The sequence below is a fragment of the Sinocyclocheilus anshuiensis genome, unplaced genomic scaffold (genome assembly GCF_001515605.1).
Source record: "Sinocyclocheilus anshuiensis isolate Anshui unplaced genomic scaffold, SAMN03320099.WGS_v1.1 scaffold1746, whole genome shotgun sequence".
Lineage (NCBI taxonomy): Eukaryota > Metazoa > Chordata > Actinopteri > Cypriniformes > Cyprinidae > Sinocyclocheilus > Sinocyclocheilus anshuiensis.
The window spans coordinates 25,116-46,016 of NW_015545562.1; the positions used below are offsets into that span (position 1 = coordinate 25,116).

Genomic DNA, 20,901 nt, shown 5'->3' on the forward strand with positions numbered 1-20,901 from the left:
ACTATCCATCCTCATTGGACGTGCCTTTAGAGAGAAATGCATCTTTACGGATTACATAATGAAAGAGTTTTTGTTTTCGATTTGAATTATTTCGTTTTAAAATAGTAATTTAAAGCATTCTATAGATATATGTATCACGTCAGTGAAGCGCTCCTGCTCAAGACCAAGACGACAGAAAGCGCATCCTGTTTGTTTTCCTTATTTTACAAAAGTACAATGTTTTGATGATATTGTGAGTGCACACAGATACAAGTAGACCCTTTGCAGTTCCGAATGATGTATACTTTTACCTTTATGAGCAAAAATGACGGCGTATTTTTAAGTTTCCGCTGTTCTTAAAAAAAAAAAAGCAAGTGATCGCGCTGGGGCCTCCATGTCCTGCAGAGCAAGCTTTAGCTTCCACTCTCCACGCAAACGATTGGATGTGCGCCTAACAGCGCTCATTTATCTGGGTTAAATGCTTAAATTAATACTGTGAAATGCATGAAGTGTTTTATGTCTGTTTATTTTAGGCAAGTCCTGATGATTTGAGAAGGCTAAATTGATCAAACATAATGCTCAACTCACTGTCTGCCGCTGCCGCTTGGTCGTTCCTTTAAAAAACTAAAACTTGAATTTAACAAACATAAAATGTTCCAAACATATTTCTAAATTAACTTAATAAAGAAACAAAAAGAAATATGACCACTTTGCTATTAAAAACCAAAACTGAACTATTTTAATAGCTGTGTAATGAATAATGGAAGAGAGAGAGAGAGAAAAGTCACGGTATCCAGTCGGACTCGGGCCGAGAATTCTCATGAAGCTGTTGGACAAGGGCCGTGCAGGGCTCTATTCGTTCCCTCGTTGCCCCCAAACTGCCCGGGACCATATGCACCTGCATACCCTGCATAACCAGACGCTACGCCACTGATCTTATTTGTTCTTATCTGTTCATAAAAGTTTCATGTTTAATATAAGCGACTTTGTCATTTACAGATGTGAGAATGTGAGATTTGTTGCTGCTGAGGTAGACGCTCTGGCTCTTTCTCTGCTGTCTGTAGAAATTGTTGTTAATTCTTAATTTGGATACGGCAGAGACATGTTACAGGTTATTATATAATCCAAAAATCATGGCAACAAATGATGTTTTAAGTCAGTTTATATACGTTTAATCAGTTGAAACGACTTTCACAGTCAATTTGATTAACTTAACTCATATTTAACCGTTGCTTCTTGTCATTGTAGGCTTAGGCTACTTTTTTTTAATGAATTTGAATGAATTACTAATTAATAAAATTAATATTATTTATTTTGTATTACATATTGTTCATTCATTTATTTTTAACACCGCACCCCCAGCACCCCCATTTTTTCATGGGCTACACTCCAGGGGGTGCTGCAGCACCCTCAGCACCCCTACTTCGCCATTCAAAAATCAAAGCGCACTTTTTTATTTTATAATGCCGTCTTATTGCTCTTCTTTGTAGTAGGTGCATTTTAAAAATGTTTTCCCAATCAATCCTGGACTCCTGCTCAAAATGATAAATTATTATAATGACGGCTACAAAAAAAACAACAACAATAAGCCCGCGAAGCTGTTATCGTTCCACCCTGACGGATGGCATGCGTGACAGCGGTGGAATCCCGGAAAATAACCCGTGGAACTTTGACCAATGAGAGAACAGTTTACTTGCGCGTGAGTTGTATTAACAAATTTGGTCTGTTTAGAAACTTTGCCGTGTGAAAGCGAACCACACCAAGAATAAAAAGCAACATTGTAATCATTTTAATCCCGGTTTCGGAACAAAGCAATCGATCTACAGGTGTGAAAGCACCCTTAGTCTCACTCTCAGACCCCGTAGACAGAAGCTATGGGGAACATAGAGAAATGTCTGCTCATCCCCTGATGGGGGGGTCTTCAAAAGTTGAAAAAACAAACAAACAAAAAAAACACATAAACAAAAAGCACTTTCATTATCTGGGAGTGCTTTAAGTATCCGAAAGTGTACAGATAGACTAATCATAGTTATGGGTTTTTCTTTTTCTTTTCTTTTTTCTTTTTGCCATTTGATTATTACTGATGAGATCATAGACAGTGGCAGCTTTAATAGGCTGCATTCACCCTAATGCACAGATCTATTTCGATATATCAGATGTTTTGTCCTGTTCTGAAAACATAACTGATTGTTTACATCAATTTCGTATCATAAAAGTAGATGCAAGTGCATTTAACCGCAGCCGCGAGCTTCAGTACAAGCACAAAGCGCACATGAAAGTCTGTCAGTACGTGAGTTTCGTGCATCTAATACGTAGGCCAATACGCTCGTGTCTCACAGCGCATATCCTGTGCAATGAAGCCTGCTGCGATTGTCTCTAGCGCGCACACGTGCCATGTGCAGGAAAAAGCTAAGCTCAGATTTTAAAATAGAGAGTGCATTTTTAATACTCACGTGACAAGCACGTATGCAAATGATGTCAGAAGGCTATAATCGATTATGGTCTATTACTGCATCAATGCAGAATCGTCCACGTCGATGCAACGATTAATTTCGACACCCCTACTATATATATATGTGTGTATATATATATATATATATATATATAGTGAGTACACCCTAAGTGATAACAGCTGTATGTCGTTTAACCATGCAAAGCCACATGTCCTATTCATCATGTTCATGTTTTTGTCTGCTTGACAGGACCATTCAAATTTGTGTATCTTGTATTAGTGCAGTTAAAATTTGGTGCTTTGAGTACAATTCTCTCATACTGACCACTGGATGTTCAACATGGCACATCATGGCCAAGAAGGGTCGATCAAAGAAGTTGAGTCTTCGTGCTGTGCGTCAGGTACAGAAGCTGGCTTCAAAAAACAGACGCATGAGTGCTGCCAGCATTGCTTTAGAGGTTGCAGAAGCGGTAGGTCAGCTTGTCAGTGCTCAAACCATACGCCACACACTGCAACAAGTCGGTTTGCATGGCCGTCTACCCAGAAGGAAGCCTCTTCTAAAGCTGGCTCACAAGAAAGCCCGCAAACAGTTTGCTGAAGACAACCTGTCCAAGAGCATTAATTACTGGAACCATATCCTGTGGTCTGATGAGACTAAGATAAACATGTTTGGCTCAGATGGTGTCCAGCATGTGTGGCGACACCCTGGTGAGGAGTACCAAGCCCTCCCTTCAGAAACTGGGCCGAACGGCAGTTTTCCAACATGGGGTTGGAGTGCACAAATTTTCGGACAGCATGTTTGATTATTAGCAATGTTTGCCAAGGTTAAAAGTGTGAAATGAGACGAGGTAAACAGTAGTTTAGAAAAAGTAGTAAAATAGATTTTAGAAAAAACATCTAGAAAAGCTGCACTTTTGTGGAATCTGCTGAGCTACTACTCTGTAATGTGACAAATACCGGTTACAATAGTAGCAATACTCACCGGCACTGGTGTGTGTGCTACGCTATCTCTGCTGAATTTGATAATGCCTGTAGGTACCTGGCATGGAGACAATGATTTTGGGGAGTGTGTTAAACTGCACTAACCAGCCAACAGTAGGATCCCATGTGACCGAGCCAAAGCAGGAAAGCGTAATTGGCTCTCCCTTAATTCACATTGTCAATATTAAGCTGTGTACAGCTGCGGTAGAGCTAAATGAGTTCTTGAAGTGAACTTATTTGCAGTGTGTGCTTGTATTGGCTCTTTTACTGAAGCTCTGAAGTCAAGATGCAATTAACCTTTGGTGCATGTTTAAGGGCTTTGAGATTAGTCCACGTTTGTCCAATAATAGTATGCATTTTTTACCTTAAAACCCTTCTTGACTGTTTTTCACTCACATTTATTTGCATAACTCTTAAAAACCACCAGCCAAGCAATTTAGAAAATTAAAGCACTGGTGGGCAAAAAAAACAACAACGATTGATTTGTTTTAAACAATTTAGCTCTTGGCTCTTTGGCATTATTTATTAACTCTCTTGGCATATTCAGATTTGAAAAGAAAAATCATAAAAGTAAAATGTTGATTGTACAGTGAATTTCAGTGTTGCTGCTAGGCAGACTTGTTACTAAATCATGTCAGCTGGTGTTTTCTTAGCATATTCATGACCTCAGGTGGGCTAATACCCGTCAGGTACCACATGCGTCAATCCCAGAATGTGATCCACTGTCTTCTACCCTGTGTCTAAACACAGACTCAGGTGGAATAACAATGTAGTCATCCCTTTTTTAAGACTCTTAGTTGCTGTGTTTGTATTTTTGGAGCATCACATCGAGTAGTATGTTTACATGGCCTGATAGGAATGTTTGTGACCCTTTTGTTCATTATTTTTGTGCGTCACCCTGTTGTAAAAGCAAGTTAGCTAATGGTGATCCCCTTTGAAGACATTCATGTATATATTTTGTTTAGTTTTATGTGCCGCATGTCATCCGGCCCCCGAAGTGACATGTGAGAGTTTGCTGAGGAGTCCAGGGGAATCAAAAGTTCTTTTTTACAAACTCCTAGAATGTGTCTGCTAATTTTAGTTGAGTGTAATGTGCAACAGAGTCACATGCCACGGTGATGTTACCCTGACACTGGAGCCATGGACTGTGTGAGATTTGGTGAGTTTTTATATAAATGCTGTTGCCAGCATGACTGAGGATCTCTGTTGCAAGGCAGACGGCCCTAGAGCTCTTGGCAACATGGACTATATATACATGGAGGCGTGATGGATGTGCTGATTGATGTATTGGTGAGGTAATGTATGAACATGTTTGTCATTGAGAAATCAAACCGTCCAAACCGGACAATCCGCCTGCGAAGTTTACATGAGAAATGTGACCTTTTATCTTTCCCACGGGTAATTGGAGTTTAATTAGCTTTGTAAACTTTACTCTTTCTTCGCTTTTGTTTTTTTGTTTATCTCCCACCTTGATGTGACCGCTAGGAATGTGTGAACAAAAGCGTGATTGCTTACTGGCACAGACAGCCAGGTGTTTGTGGTTTAGGACTAGGATGTGAAGTTTGTTGTAGTGCTGATGGGACAGCAGCAGTTGGGTAATTTAGTTGCTGTTTGTTAAGCTCCTCCAATACCCTGGCTTAGTTGAAGCCGTGTGATTTCTCACGCCATGAAATCTCAGTGGGGAAAAAGACCGTGTCTTCTACCTAAATAGTCACCTTGACAATGTTGACTGTTGTTGAAATTTTCTTTTACAATTGAGATGCACAGATATGAATACTTTGGTTGCTAATTATGTTCATGTTATGACTGTTCATCTTGTTTGTCTAAATGAAAGAAAAAAATTACATTTAACAGTATTACTTGCATTTTAAAGATTAACCTTAACCTTGTGTTAGATGATGGAAAAGGTGATCTAAATGTAAAAACGGGTTGAATAGGGAATGCACAATTAAAAATGTAATATTGACTGATACCAATCAATTAAAAAAATCTATTAATGAGTATTTTCTCTTTTTCTGTGTGATATGTATAAATAAAAATATTATATAAGGCTTGTTTTCAGAGGATGTTTTTGAATATAAGTGTGTTCTTTTAAAAAAATTTTTAAATCTGCCAGTGTCACAAGACAAAATACTTATTCTAGATCAATTTCAGTGAAACTTTGTTACACAGCTTTGTTTTAATGTGAATTTATCAGTTTTAATTGTTTAGATATGTACTTAATAAGTGACAAAAGTACTTAATATACATTATAATACAAGATAAAGTATGCTTTATTTTATTATTTTTTTCTGTGCAGATTCTCAAGCCCCAAATTCACTCTTAGATGTTTTTCAAACTGATACCCAGAGTCTTCCACATCCTTTTACCTAAAATGGGAAAAAATCTGATCTCTAGAAGTCCGGATACCTTAGCTGTCACATGGCTAATGTGCCCTGACCTTCATTTCATCACTTTCTTAGATGGAAGGGTGGACTAGCAGTCTAGTAAGAAAAGAAGTAGCACAGAAAAACAACCTTGTATACTCTTATATTTTTTGAATTTTCAGAAACTTTACCTGGCAACTGTTATAACTAATTAGCCTGATCAAATTACGATAAAATGGAGCTCTAATTTTAGTCATCTGTTACTAGCTTCCATATAACATCCTGTCTGGACCAGTAGCCTATCTGCAACATGTAAGAAGGTCATGAGTTAAGGTTCCTGTGCCACCTTTCAGTGTATAAATACTGTCTTGTGACAACCTGTTGACAGTCGTGAAATATGTGGAATTGCATGAGCTCATCCATGTCAGAACAAAGCAGGCTTTTCACCCCGTCCCACCGTAGACCCCCAGGAGCCTGCTGCGTCTGCGTCTAGAGGTCTAAATGAAGGTCGACCTGCTTTGAGACTTTAAGGTTTGGCAGGACAGGTGTTTGTCTTTTGAGGCATGGTACCTCTGAGAGGAAATAGAAAGACAGAACATTCCTGAGCCAAAAAGAGTTTGTTTTTCTGGTCGTGGAGCCTATATATGGCTTGAAAGGGGAGGGCTTGAACCCGTGTCTGGTATGTGTTTGTGACACCACATGACCACCAAATTGCTCCAACAGCCAAGGTGGGAGAGATGACGTTGGCAGCCCAGAACACTTTTTATCGATGAGATCATTCTCTTGCCCCAGACTCTTAATAGTCCCCGTTGCAGAAGGTTTCTCCTCTCCAGCTTTCTAAATAGTTGCAGAGCTTGGCTTGTCACTTCTTGGGATCTTTCAGGACTCAGGTTGGCTTTGTTGCTGTGGAATTAGTTTTGTTTTGAGTTCTGTTCTTAGTTATGCAGTTTCATTCTTCAATTTTTCTTTTTTTGAATGGGAATCTGACTCAGGTATACAAGAGTAGAGCTCAATATCTCTACCTCAACTCTCCCAGTGGGACTTGGTCCGGGTTCAGAGCATCAGAGCAGAAAGGCAGGCCTGCAGGCACCTGTCCATCATGCCAGCCCCCAGAGTGTACCGCTTCCCGCAGAAGATCAGCCGCACTGAGATCATCTTGAGGAGTGAGTTTGATGGGGAGGGATGGGGCTTTAACCATGAGAGACTCCCAGCAGGGGCAGTCAGGTACTTTGGGATGGTACATCTCTATTTCCAGGACTAAATGGTCACTGCTGGGTTCAAATAAACTGTGATGTGCTTGAGGTATGTAGTAAAATGGCTATGAATAAAACAGAATAAACCCCATTAAGATGTAGCAACCTTTTTAAAATCTGACCTTTGTAAAAATCTGGATAAGTATTTGATATGCTTAAGCCTGGTTATCAGATTCTGTCCTAGAAAAAAAGCATCATCTGTCTGAGCACCAATTAAATGAAGTCATGTGATACAATGTTTGTTTACCATAAAGAAAAATTCTTCAATTTGTTATACAAATTAAAGGCATTGTGCTTGATTTGAAGTGCACCATATGATCATATGTCATATAGTAATAGATTTACTACCAAAACAAGTAAAAAAAAAATGTTTGAAAATCCCAAGCAGCCAGTCAAAACAGCAGCGGCTCAGCCAATAGAATTAGTTTAGTGGCAGGATTACAGGGCTTCACAGTGTGAGCTTCTCACTCATATTTACAACTTAAAATGATGTGTGTGAACTGTAAAATGTATTTAGCAGCACATGTGCAAATTAAAAAAAAAAAAGTCCCAGTGGGTCCTTAAAATGTCTAGAAAAAAGTATTTTTTTGCTATCTAAGGTCATAAAAAATCTTGGTAACAAATGTCTTAATTATCATATTAAGAGGTCATACATTTGGGCATGGAAAAGCAGGAATCGCAATATACCCCAATGTCATTATTAAACTTCAAAAAGATATGATTTCATTAAATAAATATGAGCACTGCACGTTTCGAAGTAAAAACGTGGCAGCAGTTCATATTCAATGAAAACTACGCAATATTGCTTATGATCTACTGTTGATGAATTATGATAATGTTTGCTTTATTGTGTTTATATTGTAATATGTTGTTGATGGTTGTGAGAGTGCATATTTTATCTCCCTTATCTTTTTGAATGAGCAGCTGGCAATAGTAAAGCATAAACATTTCAAAATAAGAGTCACCGTATATTTCGGTCTTGTTTATTGTTAAAGGATTTGGTTGCCTGTCACAGGAAGGAAAGACTTAACACACATTATTCAGTATACAGTTTATAGTATTAGCACAATAATCTGTTTATTACAGATTTTTCAATTTAGTTGCACAGGTGATCATTGGGAAAAAATTAAGCATCAAGCTCTGTTTTTTTTTTTTTTTTTTAGAAACCTATTGAAAACAATAAGTTCCTTTTTTTTTTTGCACAGCATTACTTCAGCTTTGAGCACATGGCAATTTGTAAGTTTCATCAAACCAAGTACGACAGAAACTCAGTTCTAGATTTGAATCTGTTAAACGTCAAACCAAAATACTGGTCAAGGTATGTTAATTGTGACAGCTGACAGATTTTGTTCAATCAAACCACTTAACCACTCCACTTTCCTTTCCTGGGTTTTAACAGCACAGCCATGCCAAGTTTATCACGAGAAGTAATTAAATGTCTCAAACAGATTGTCCATAATGATCCAAGAGCCTGCTCTCTTTTTCTCAGTGAATTGTGTGCTTGTTTTAGCTCTGTGTGCGGAGTCAGTCTTTTCACTCTTTTTGCAGCCATTCTCAATCTTGGTTATCCTGTAGGTTTTTTTTTTCTCCATTTGATTTGCCTTTCCAAGATAATACGGTTTCCCAATGTAATTTCAGCTTTCTGTCAGAAACGTAAGTGACGTGTTTGTGATGGTCTACACAATGTAATGAATCTAGTTTGACAATAGCTTCTAAAGACATCCGTTATCTCAACAAAAGATAACACATTGTATGGACTACAGTTTGACAGGATGTCTTTAGATAAAAGCAGTCTTGCCAGCTTATTTCAGAAGTGCTAAAAATGATTGTTTACACCCTGCACGTGTTCAGTCGTCGGATTTTCTTTCATTTGGACTACAAATGGCAGAACTGTTTCCAAGCAGAACTTCTTTTATTAGGCAACATTGCATCAAAAAGCCCCACCCCCCAATGGTTTTGCAGCTCATTCCTGCCACTGCAGTTGTTTACCCACCCCAGGGCTGAAGTGGGATCAGGTGATGCTATTTAGTATCTCTGGGGTAATGCCGAACACTGAAAACAACAACACCTCGTACATGAGGCAGTTGAACTAGGGCCAGTAGTATTCCTAGTTACTATTTTATTTTATTTTATTTACGATTTTTTATTAAGATTTTTTATTTGTTTCATTTTATTTTTTATTTTACTTTTTTACATTGGAGGTTATCAAATCTGTGTGGACATAACAGTAACTATATGGACAAACTATTTTGAGCAAGTTGTAGTAAGTAGAACCTGGTGATTTCTGCTATTTTTAGGTCCCATTCCTAGGGCTGTGCAAATAATCGAATGCGATTTTCATGCGCATCTCGTCAGTAAAGCCGGTTCTGTGATTAGTAGTAAATCTCCAGCACGTGCTTTCAGATGGAGCGGCATTTACTACACAGAGCTGTAGATCACTGACAAGCTACGCAATATCGCGTTCTTAATCGGCAATGAATCGCCTGCGATTTTGAAGCACGTGCTGGAGATTTACTACTAATCACAGAACTGGCTTTACTGACGAGATGTGCATGAAAATCGCATTCGATTATTTTCACAGCCCTACCCAGTCCCATTTCTTGCCAGATTTTCTGTCTCTGTCTTTGAACCCTGAATAACGAGACTCGTCATAACAGTGATGCTAACGATTTTCCTTATATCCTAATCCTAGGATGCCTGCTAATACAGACCAAGAGTCTCCTTTGACTCGTTCACCTTTCTACCACTGAGACAGAAATCCTGTATACATTGACACGCGACATTTCTTTTGACTCGCATAATCTTGCTTTAATAACATCCCATTTAACTGGTTCACAGACTTGCTCAGAATCTGTTTAGAGCTAGAGGACTAATGGTTTGCTTCCTCATCTTCAAATTATGCAGCACTTGACTGTAATTTTCTCACTTGTGGAAGCACAACTGTGGAATTAATTGGAAGGCTTGGGCCCGTGTTGTGCGAAACATATGAGTGATAAGGGGATTTGTGTGATGTATTTACAAGGTGACAGCATCAGGGTGTGGTAATGAGGCTCTGTGTCAGATGATGTTTGTTTTTCCCAAATGTTGTTGTAAAACATAGAGGAGAAAAAATGGTCTTTCAAGAACAGGTGGTGTCTCAGTCTTGGACTGATTGTCAAGCCTTTGGGCATAATTAATGGTGCTTGCTAAGAGAAGCATCCCAATTACTATTGCTCATATGTAGGTTTAGGAATCGATTTAATGTAAATGAGTTACTTCACTATTGCTAACAAATTAGTTTTTATCCAGAATGACCATGACCATGTCACACACATTTGTTGATCGCCTTATTTGTGTTTCTGTTACTTACTGTGTTGCACCTGATTAGAACATTTATGGATTAATGTGGATGTTTTATGTTTGTTAAAAAGATTCACACAAAAATTAGCATTTGGTTATAACTTACTTAGCCTCATGTCATTCCAAATCTGTATAAATTTATTTCTTAGAACAGAAGATGATATCTCAAAGAATATTTAGATTTTTTTTTTTGGGGTCCATAAAGTAAATGTCAAGCCAGTTTTGCGCCCGTTGACCATGACCATGTCACACACATTTGTTGATCGCCTTATTTGTGTTTCTGTTACTTACTGTGTTGCACCTGATTAGAACATTTATGGATTAATGTGGATGTTTTATGTTTGTTAAAAAGATTCACACAAAAATTAGCATTTGGTTATAACTTACTTAGCCTCATGTCATTCCAAATCTGTATAAATTTATTTCTTAGAACAGAAGATGATATCTCAAAGAATATTTAGATTTTTTTTTTGGGGTCCATAAAGTAAATGTCAAGCCAGTTTTGCGCCTGTTGCCTTTCATTGTATCGACCGAAATCTTAAAAATATCTTTTGTTGTTCCACAGAAGTAAAATAAAATAAAAAATGAACAAACAAGCAAATGTTAAAAAACTATACAATGATAACCAAACATTTCTTGGCATACCATTTCATATATTTTGAGTTGAAAAAAAAATTATGAAATGAGATCCAGTATTATGTTATGTATTAATATATGGTGACATTTACAGTAGTATTATATATTTATGTGGTATGTACATATAGTAAGTACTGGTAAACTACGCAAAGTTTCAGAAAGAAACAGAATTTCTTTTTTCTCCCTTGAGCTCATTGTGCTCTTATTATGGTCCTAAAGTATGGTGTGAATTTTGATGGTGTGAAAGATGATTCAGCTCTCCGGTGTAAGCTGTCCGGTGTATTCATGGCTATTAGTTGTTGGTGACATCATCCGATAACTTGATTTCAAGCCCATTACTTGGTCCTGCGGCCAAGACAAGCTTTGTTTCTCTCTGTCAGTGCTTAGAGAAACTTCCTTGATCCTCCCTGAGGAAAATAATGTTTTTTTCCCTAATTTTTCTGAAGTGTATATCTAAAATTTGCCCTTCGTAGTAGATCTCCAGATTTTAGTGTCTCAGCTGTATCTCGTTGTCCTTGCCTCGAAATGGTTAAACCTCCTGTTTTCCTCCACCCACCTGATCGTAATAGTTGGGATGTGGTTGTAACATTGACCGCTTTACCCTTCGCCCATCCAGGCATGAATAATTGATCAGGTCCGGAAAGTGCAATAAGTGGACCACATCCTGCTCAGTGAACGTTGTGGCAGAGCGTCTAACGTCTGACTGCCAGCCTATTGGTCCAGTCTTTTTTTTTTTTTTTTTACCACAGCAGTGTTTGCTTGAGAATAGCCAGAATAACATGCTGCTCTCTTTGAGATCTCATGGAGTCATTGATGGCAGTTTAGGAGCTGATGCGAATGGCTCTAGTGCACTTGTTACAAGTGTACCTAAAGATCAGGATGGACTTCTACAATACATCTGCTGTCAGAAGAGGCTTGGTGGTTCCCTCCTCTCATGTAGGTGCTATTCTGACTCTTTAGCTTTCTGTTGGTCCGTAAACAATCCATTAAGAAGTAGAAACTTAAATGGAGCTGATATTTGAGTGTGATCTCTGGTTTCACTGACTTTTATATTTTATTTATTTATTTATTTTATTATTATTTACTATTATTTTATTATATTATTTTGTGTTTGAATAATTACTAATAATTAATAATTACATATTTGTGCGAATTCAGCAAGCTAAGGTGGTACAAGAAACAAGTTTACTGTTATTTTTATTATTTTTAATACATATTAAACTAATATAAGATGCACATTTAATTATGCTTCTAATGATGCATCATGTTTATTATTTATATTTTATTTTTTATAATTAATATCTTATTGACTTAATTATTATTTTATTTTATTTTATTTGTGCATGCTAGTAGAATAAGAAGTCCATTTGTAGGTTATGCTATCTGTGTGTGATCTAATGGCAGTACATTACCAAACTGGCTTGAAGGAGGATCAATCCATATTAAAGCTGACACTGAGTGCTTTTGGACCAGAGCCAGCCTTTAAAGTGCTGTTCAGATTGGCCAGGGTTAAATGGGCCAAGTATACTTGCCTTTGTGTCAGAGTTTCAAATTGCAGTCATTGCACTCAAAAATCTCCATAATGGCCAAAAAAACAAATCGAGTTAATATTTGTATAACTTGACCTTGGTCTCTGGAGAGACTATATCTGCTGACTCATTAGATTATATCTGAATAGCTTTGATAATTTGTGATTACCTCATCACATTTTAAGAGTAATGTTTGTTTCTGTTCAAGGAAGGAAGAGAAACTGAGGGTGCCTGCTTATATAACAGGGCCTTTTACATACACATTAAGGCTAGCGTAGGTGTGTTTTATGTGTTAAAGACAAAGAACATTTGAGAAGGGAATTTGTAGAGAGGGTTACACAAACATGGACAATCACGAATGGTCGGTTTTCTTAAAATGGGGCACAGAACTGTAATTTTAGATTAGATTTGACAGATGAGTTGATTACTGCTTGGCTTGTCCAGATGGCTCAGCTCTAATGTCATATTTTTTCATGGAGTCTTGTGCTGTAGGGAGAATTCTGCATTCAGACTTGTTTAATCCAATTAATGTGTTCTGCAAGCCATTTGTTTCTGGTTAAAGTTGAGTTTAGCTTTGCTACTTGGTGTGCATTGCATGCCATGATCTACTTTGCTGCAACTTTCATGTTGATGTAAAAAAAATGCTACTTATTATCCCAGGACAGATGTTGTTTTATGTTTTGTAAGTCATGTTTTGTTAAATGTTGTTTTATATTGTATTTATGTTGTGTGAAACATGTTTTGTTGTTATGTTTTGTATTTTGTTTTGTTAATTGTTGTTTTGTTTTATGTTGTTCTTCAGGTTTTATATAGTTTTTTTGTTGTTGTTTGTTTTAGTTTTTTAGGTTTTATGTTATGTTATGTTAAATGTTATATTATTTATATTATTTTAGTTTATTTTTTAAGTTTTTATTGTTTTTTGTGAAATGATTTATTTTATGTTTTAAGATGTTTTTATGATATGTAATGTATGTTAAATGTTATGTTTTAATGCTATGTTGTTCTTCAGGTTTTATATTGTTTTGTTTTTGTTTTGTTTGTTTTTGTTTTGTTTTTTCTTGTTTTATGTTTTGTTAAATGTTGTTTTTTTTAAATATATATTTTTTTATTTTTTATTTTTTAGGGTTTATGCTTTTTTTTTGTGAAATGTTATGTGTTATGTGAAATGTTATGTTTTGTTATTTTAGTTTGCTTAGATTTTATTATTTTGGCATAATCCATTTAAATACATTCAAAACATTTTCAACTACCGGCCTTTTGTTGGGCAGATGGTCTCAAATCAGCAATGTGGACCAGACCTTTTGCTGTGTTGTCAATAGTTTGTCTATATGTTGCTATTTAGACTACCTTCCCCCACTAAAATGATGAAACTGCAGGAAAGAAACAGGTCAAACAGGTGTAAGGATATAAAAGCTCTTGTTTTTGCAGTGCTCTGCTGTGTGTAGCAAATAAACAAGAAATGGCAGAGGGCATATGAAGTCTGGTAATGAGCTACAGAGAGGGCCTTTCCTCCAGACTCTGTAAACAGACCTCTCTCACCTGCACAATGCTGCATTGATCGATTAGTCAAGCGTGTTACGGCAGAGACTTGTCCTGTGCTCGTGCTAAGCTTTCATTCAGACCTCAACCTTCCTCTGCTCTCAAATTCAGCCTGGCAAAATCAGCAAAGCCTCTATACTCAAACTATGCTGTAAATTAAGACAATATCAAGGCTTGGGTTTCCATCTGCATTATATATTTCCAGCATGTCATCAGCCAGCCTTCCTTCCTTCCATTTATGTTTTCATTTTATTTTAGTTTATAATAATGTTTGTTACAGTTATGCATAAGCTTCCATTTCTAACAAAGTTCTGTTTAGAGAAAAATGCTATAATGTTACGTTTTGTTTAGATAAAGTGACAAATATGTGAAGTAATTCACCCTGGCACTGACTGTTTCGGTGCGGAGCACTTCTTTTTTTTACGTGATAGTGATTTGAACTGCTGCTGACGGTTCCTTTTACAGATAATCATTTCCCCTTTCCCTGATATATAATGTCCTAATTAACTCTTGCTGTCCAACACACCTGATCAATGTGTCTTGCAGCCAGTGGCCCATGTTTCTCTCTCTCTCTCTAAAACCTGATCTTCTGTTACTTTTTTGGGGCTTGTCCAGCGTGCTTTACATTATTGATCAGATTTCAAAGTTCTTTCCAAGTTTCAAACTGATGCTCATTTCAGATTTTTTCCTTTTTTCCACAGGCCCCCCGATGCCAAGACAGACCCCTCAGGTGCAGAATGGCCCTTCACCAGAGGAGCTGGAGGTGCAGAGAAGGTAAAAACCAAAGTTACAGACACTGACTGCAGTAAACCGTATAAACAGGGGTTGATGTGTAGTAGTGGCTTGAATCAGCTAGCAAACAAAAAGCCTTCGGGTTCTGATGCTTACTCATCATGTAAAGGTGTGGTAAGTTATTTATTTGTTTCATTTTCCCCCAAATCCCAACAGAACTGTGATATTTACTCAAAATTAATTCTTTAAGGTGTAAAATAGGGCTGCAAAGCGATTAATCGATTCAAAATAAAAGTTTGTTTACATACTATATGTGTGTGTACTGTGTATATTTATTATGTATATATAAATACACTCACATACATGTATAATTAAAAAAAAATATGTTAGATTTATAAAGTATTTATATTTAGATCTAATATAATTTATATACAAGTGTTTACATACAAATGCATACAATACATACAAATATTTTTTTTAAATACGTGTGTGTGTGTGTGTATGTATACATAATAAATATACACAGTACACACAAATATAGTATGTAAACATAAACATTTATTTTTAATTGATTAATCGCTTTGCAGCCCTAGTGTAAAATTAGTTTTAGTGGGAAAATGACATCCACAAAACACCTTCCACCCCCATGGAAGAACATGTGCACTCAGAGATTACGAGTTGACATCTGCATGTGTGATGGTGAGAATATGAACCAGGTGAACTCTCACACTGCAGAATCAAACGCAGATAGTGCAGCAATGTAATGTTAATGTCTGTTGGACTAAGTTCAGTTAAATCGCCACTTTGAAGCCCGGAATTTGCTTTTTCATGAGCGTGTTTTATCAAGATTTCTGTGGACTTCAAAGGATGACGGAGGCTGTTACTCACCCTGGCCTTGTTAATGAAAAGCTTTTCTGCAATGAGTTCCCAAAGGAAGCAGCAGTCAAGGTTGAGGCTGCTTGAGTGGAATATACATGCTCAAAGCTCACTGCTTGCTTGTCAGAGTTTTCTTTCTACTTTTTGCTTTAATAATAGAATGCCATTGATGCAACTATTGCGTCTCTATTGGTTTTCATTGCAGTAAGGCTTAAAATGTTACCAAGAGTCGGTGCTATATTGTGAATAGTCATTTTAAGTCCTGGTGTTAAAGGCTTAGTTCACCCAAAAATGAAAATTACCCCATGATTTACTTACCCTCAAGCCATCCTAGATGTATATGACTTTCTTCTTTCAGACGAATACAATCGGAGTTATATTAAAAAACATCCTGGCTCTTCCAAGCTTTATAATGGGAGTGGATGGTAGCCCAAAATTTGAAGTCCAAAAAATTGAACCAATTCATTATAAAAGAAGTCCACACGGCTCCGGGGGGTTAATAAAGGCCTTGTGTAAGAAAAATATCCATATTTAAAACTTTATAAACCTTAATCTCTAGCTTCCGCTAACTGTCGTACGTGCGTTCACGAGAGAGTGGTGTCCAGCGGATGACGTAGGTGTAGCGTAAACTCCGGTGAGAATATGCTAGTCTCGCGAGAAACAAGTTTTGTTTACAGCAAAGGAAAACCAGTGTCCTCTTGGCTTATATTGAAATCCTTCGACGTTTTTCTTTACAAATCCTCGTTTTGTACTACTAATTCGTGACCGGTGTTGTTTTTGTTCTCTTTGTTTGTTTGTTTTGCTCTCTCCTCTGTGCTTCCACGTTCGTCACTTCCGCGTTCGTCACCGCGTTTGCCTACGTCCTACGTCATCTGCTGGACACCACTCTCGTGAACGCGCGTACGACAGTTAGCGGAAGCTAGAGATTAAGGTTTATAACAATTTAAATATGGATATTTTTCTTACACAAATGCATCGAGTTGCTTCAGAAGGCCTTTATTTTCTGAAAAATGAAAAAGTAAATAGAATTTAATTATATTTACGTTTATATATATATATATATATATATTTTTTTTAATTTATCCCAGTTTTTTTTTGTTTGTTTTTTTAACCCAGATGTACTCTTGATTTTTTTTTTTATGTGGTTACATCAGCTGAAAAATCATTACGAAGGAGCAGAAAGAGTATGAAAATCCTTCTGACCAATTTTTTCTTTAGATTAACGTACGTGACAAATCATTCACAGTAAGAGTTGAGACATTTATTATGTAAAAAAATGTCTATTTTAAAATCGTGTTGTCGTTAATGACTTAATGAAAGTTATTAGCCTTTGCCTCGACGGAGAGTAGATCTGCTATGCGAGTGTTTCTCCATCAGTGATGCATCATTCCATGAGACGAACCCAAGGGAGTCTGGGATGCTCTGTTGAATACTGAATATGATCTCAGTCTTTTGATGGTGACTCAGCAGTGGTCATGTCCTACTTCTCTGCTACAGAAGAAATGTCAAATCTTCACAGGCTTTATCTGCAGAGCCTCTGCAGCCTGTTAAACATTAACTAACTGGTGTATTCCCTGCGTGCTGTGAGCCAGGCGAGGACGGCATTGGACAATGCTGCACGTCCTGCATAACAAACATTGTTTGGCTGGCTTTTTCACTCCAGACAGATATGCTCCACGGCATAGTGAAGTGCTCGAGGAGGGTACACAGCTTCAGTACACTGCAGGCACGATACTGATTTATAATCATGTGTACGTCACATCAAGGCGGTGTTTTGGGATTTATTAAAATAGTGTGGGACAGACAGTGCTTTCTCTTGCATAGTTAAATGCTGTGGAGGGCTTAATAGCTCTGGCCTTCCCTTCAAAACTGGCTATTTTTACACAAATAATGTTCTGTGAAGTAATTTTGAAGTAGTTTTGTGTTTTAGTGTTGGGTCAGATTAAAATAAGATATTAAATAGACTGCAAAAATAAATGATGGGACCCATCCAGTTTTATTATTACTTGTTTAAAATAATATATTTTTTATATATTATTAATATTATTATCTATTTTTCGGTTTCTATTTTAAATTTAGTTTAAATTGTAGTAATTTTATGTGCTTTTGCCATTATTATTATTATTATTATTATTTTGATTTAGCTTTATATTTTTTCAACTTAATTTCAATAAATGAAGATCATTTTTAATAGTTTTAGTTAACAATAACACTGGATCCACCTCTTTGAAATTTCCATTGTTAAAGAAATTGTATGATAGCAATGCATGGCTACTTTTATGGTACATATTTAGCATTTTTGTTTTACAACTCAAAACTTCAGTTCAATTAAAGTTCAATTAAGATTCGATTTTGCTTACATATAAAAGAGACTCTTAGTTATTTCACTTACACTTTATTTTACAGTATGTGCACTTACCCGTGCTTACAGTGTACTTAAGGAAGTACTGGATAATATAAGTTAACTACTTGGGATAGGTTTAGGGGTAGGTTCAGGGTAAGTAACTAGTTATTATCCAGTTATTATAATTAATATAACAAGTATATGAGTAACAGGACTATAAAATAAAGTGCTATCATTATTTCTGTAAATAATTCAGGGCAGAATTTCAAATTTACAATCAGTAACATGTCTTTTTGAATTAATCATTAAAGTACCAACTCATAAAAGTCATTAAATGTAGGAATCGGACACCACTGGTTACACACTGTTTTTGACTCATTCAAAAGAAACATGAGGGTTAGCAATAATCATTTTAGGGTGAACTGTCCCTTTAAGGAAGTTGAAACAGTCATTCATACGTTCTAACATCTTGCGTTCATCAGTCAGGTGCTGTAGTGTACATATAGTGGAAATGTTCCTTATAAGGATATTTTCCCCTTTCTGTGGAAGATCTGCCAGAAAGTAAAGGGCTCATATTCTCTAAAAGAATGTCTTTGAGTGCATGTAATAGAGTTGGCCTGCTGCCGCCCACCCGGCCGGCCGACAGCCATATTTAGCTATTGCAGTCAATGGAACTGGATGCATGCTTGGTGTCTGATGTCATCTCGTGATGCAAACCTGATACAATACTGCTGTGAAGGAGAGCAGAAGAAAGGAATGAGAGGCAGGTTACTCACAGACAATTTATAAATAGCTATCAGAGCATCTGCATACTGTCAGAAGACGAATTAGGAGTGCTGTCAGACAGGCCACAGGACTCTGGTGGTGTGTCAAAGGATTTCTGAGGTCACTTTAAAATAAAGGTCACATGCTTGCATGGAAGGTGCTACTAGGAATTTTAGTTATTGTTATAATGCACCGATTGAACTGTTACCTTGAAAAGACATTGATTTACAGACAGAACTTTAGATGCATAACACGACTTTTATTTTGAACACGGAGTGCTATTTATCTTAATAGCAAGTAGTTTGACCAGTGCAGACCACCTTAAAATGAAGAAATTGGTGTTGCATAATATCCTAATACTTGTAGTAACAATTACATTGAAGCAATGACTGAAAAGTGCAGTTTTAATTCAAAATAGAGACTTCAAGAAAATTCTCTGTAGTTTTATGTCTAAATTCTTTTAGTATGAGTCTGTGTCCATTTTTGTTTGTTTGTGCAAAACAACCACTATGGTTGAGGCCCAGAATGTTTCTTCCCGGAGCAATTTTTCGGGATTGTGTTCTTTTTGTCTTTTAATTTTGTGGAGAGTTTTAGTACACACATGCTTTGAATTATAGACTCGAGCATTTCTGTAAACCTCACGATGAATTGATGACAAAAACTCTTGAACGACCTCAAAAATGATCTTGTGGCACATTTATTATACCCCTTTAAGTCTGAAATGCATGCCATCCCCTGTACTGAGACATGCTACATTTGTATTACTTTCCTGCTGGGAAAAATAAATATTTGGTCATGTCTCCCGTCACCAGGACATCACGGATTAGTTTCCAGGGGATTACATGTATAAAAATATAGGTTGTAGTTTTTAGCTTTCATGTTTTTCTACAGGCCGTTCCAACTCCAGCAGGACCGCAGTGACATGTGGGTCGACTCGTGTTCTGTGAGCCAAAAATATCCCGTATTAGTATTTGATTAAAAAGACATGAAGTGGCATAATGGGAGGATAAAAATAGTCAGCGGGACGCTGATACAGGTTTGCTGCTCTGCCGGCTTTCAGCACATCTGTCAGGTGGAGACACAAAAGAACATTTTCCCCAACCATATCCCGCTAGCAGGGCGAGAAAAGAGCCACCACCTCATTAGCAGACTGATAGCATCATTTAAAGCGGATTGTCGTAATCATAACCACTTCTTCACACTTCAGCACAATAATGCGCCGGATCGCTCGGCAGCCTCATCCAGATGTCTGTCATCTCTTTATGAATGACCCTTCAGCTACAGAAAGCCCACATCCTGCTTTCTGAGCTCCTTCGGGATGTGCTGTACCACCCTCTCTGTTCAAAGATGTTCTTCCTTCTGCGTAAGGGGGAATCAGTGAGCTGGGCCCAAATTTGTTGAAATTTTGGAGGAAGCATTGAAAAAGACACCACATGGCTTAGCTTAGACACAGCCAATGTTAACCAAATTGCCGAGCCTTTCCAGGAGAGAGGGGAGTTGGACTTGCCAAAAAGATTTCAATATGGTGCTCATTCTGCTCTCTTGCACATAATGGTCTGTCATTGTTTAGTCAACGTTGGCTTTTCTGCACATAATAATTTTTTAGATTTTCAAGCAATTTTTTCAAATATTGGTAGTGATATTTTGGACTACTTATGACTTTCTTTTATATCACTAATCTTCATACTGCATTTTGGGGTCTGCAAGTTAGGAATGATGCACATAACTTCACATACGTTACTTCTTAATGAGTGTTTAATTAGTGTCGTTAGACTTAAACCTCGTACACACCAGGACGATTATCGCGCGTGCTTATCGCCGACGTTTTTCCACGCGTCTTTTGTGTTCATTCCCAAGTGATTTTCGCTGGCGATGAGCCGAGTGAACGTGCAAATTCACTCCCTGACATTAGATGGTGCTTAATGAAAAACAGAAATACCCCGGTACACATCGAATCCTATTTGATCTGCAATTCCTCTCCATAACAACTCCCTCTTATCGAGATTTTTGTAGTCACTGTCATGTTTGTCATAAAGCCCTTTGTGTTCAGACACCAATGAGACCAGCAGCTCTACATTCATCTTGCCTCGATGCATCTTCTTGGTCTACT

The 20,901-nt window shown here is 37.2% G+C and overlaps 1 pseudogene; it reads left to right on the plus strand.

The window, feature by feature from the left end:
- Positions 1–20,901, plus strand: part of LOC107698345 (protein enabled homolog) — a 63,502-nt pseudogene that overhangs the window by 16,038 nt on the left and 26,563 nt on the right.